Here is a 1494-nt window from a genome sequence, read left to right as displayed (position 1 = left end):
ATATATATATATATATATATATATCCATATGTGTGTGTCTATTTAGGAAAATATTTGTATACAAATGTATGTGTAATTTATTATAGATATGTTATATACAAACACACATGTACACACACTCACTAGCTTCTGTGAATGTGTGTGTGCATGTGTGCGTGTGTGTATGTATACATAAAGTATTAAAAACATCTTTAAGAGAATTTCTAGAATATAAACCATCAGTCATCGTTACATCTTTAAGAATACATATATATATATATTTTAAAGAAAATTATAATTACCAGATATTTTAAAAAATCAAACTTTATTTAGAAAACATGGATTGTATTGTATGTATATATGTAGAACGCTAAGAAGGGGGCTAGTAAGAAATATTGTCTGCAATCTGAAGTTAGTTCTTTCAGAAGGAAGCTTGAATAGACTTAATTGCTGCTTGTAGGATAGTTTACCACACACTACTTTCATGTCCGACTAGCTCTCTGGTCCCATTTACTGTCCCCTACCTCAGCTATGACTCTTGCTCCTTCCTTCTTTCCCTGTTTTGTCACATATTTCAGAAAAGCCAGCAGCAGCCATTTTGGACCTTATCTCTGATTATTGAACCCACATTTTAGATTTCAATTTATTTACATATTTTATACCCTCCCTCTTTCTCTATATCTCTCCTAGTAACATTCACACCTATTTATGCCACTTCCTCCTCTCTCAGCATCAATCCAAGCATCGTATTAAAATGTTTTCATCAATTTCCAAAGACTTCACAATTCACGTGTACACAGATATGAAACGGACTGGTAAATATATAATATATATATTATTTTTGTCAACTTCGCTTCATCCAAAATAAGACTAAGGGACTTGAAAATAATTTTTGTCTTCTTCTTTTCCTATTTTCACTTTTATTTCCTTCCAAAGTTAGTGTTACATGTATATATATATATATGTTATATATACGTATATATATATGTGTGTAATTGTGTGTGTGTGCGCGTATGTATATGGTGTAATGTGTACGTGTGTTTTTGGAGTCGGTGGAGGGGAAAGAAGAACGTGTTATAGATGTTATTTCGTATATAATGGAAATGTTTGTGTTTGTGTTGTTAGTGGGTCGACATTATGTAATCAGTGTTGTCGTTTAGGTAGCTTTCTAATGTTGACAATGTTCCGAAGCCTCTGTACCGCCGCCACCGCCGCACAAGGCCAGGTTTTTTTGTCTTTGTTGTTTGGCGAAAAACCGTAGATAAACAAACATTCGCCTCTCCATTATATCAAGACACCAAAGAAACGGTGTATTTTTCAACTTTGTTATTTCGCCTTTTCTTTCTTCTTTCTTTCTTTCTTTCTTTTTACTTTTCTTTTCTTGTCTTTGGTGGCTCAGTGGTGGTGGTGGTGGTTGTGGTGGTGGTGGTGGTGGTGGGTGGATATTTGACTCTTTGCCTTTGTTTCTTTTTCAAACGACTGATTGAATTTAATTTTATTTTTAAATTCAATAAA

General features: G+C 33.3%; 1 long non-coding RNA gene across 2 annotated transcripts in view; it reads left to right on the top strand.

Annotated features, from left to right (window-relative positions):
- Positions 1-1494, top strand: part of LOC106879110 (uncharacterized) — a 133910-nt gene that overhangs the window by 22070 nt on the left and 110346 nt on the right. The window contains exon 1 of one of the 2 annotated variants that reach the window (XR_008265879.1): positions 284-794. The exons of the other annotated variant lie outside the window; for it this stretch is intronic. This is a non-coding gene — a long non-coding RNA (uncharacterized LOC106879110). Of the gene's footprint in view, positions 1-283; positions 795-1494 lie in introns of those variants that run through there. 2 annotated transcript variants of the gene reach the window in all.

This window comes from Octopus bimaculoides, chromosome 18 (genome assembly GCF_001194135.2).
Source record: "Octopus bimaculoides isolate UCB-OBI-ISO-001 chromosome 18, ASM119413v2, whole genome shotgun sequence".
NCBI classification, from domain to species: domain Eukaryota; kingdom Metazoa; phylum Mollusca; class Cephalopoda; order Octopoda; family Octopodidae; genus Octopus; species Octopus bimaculoides.
The sequence above is the reverse complement of the archived record's forward strand: the minus strand, read 5'-3'. Positions and strand labels throughout refer to the sequence as shown.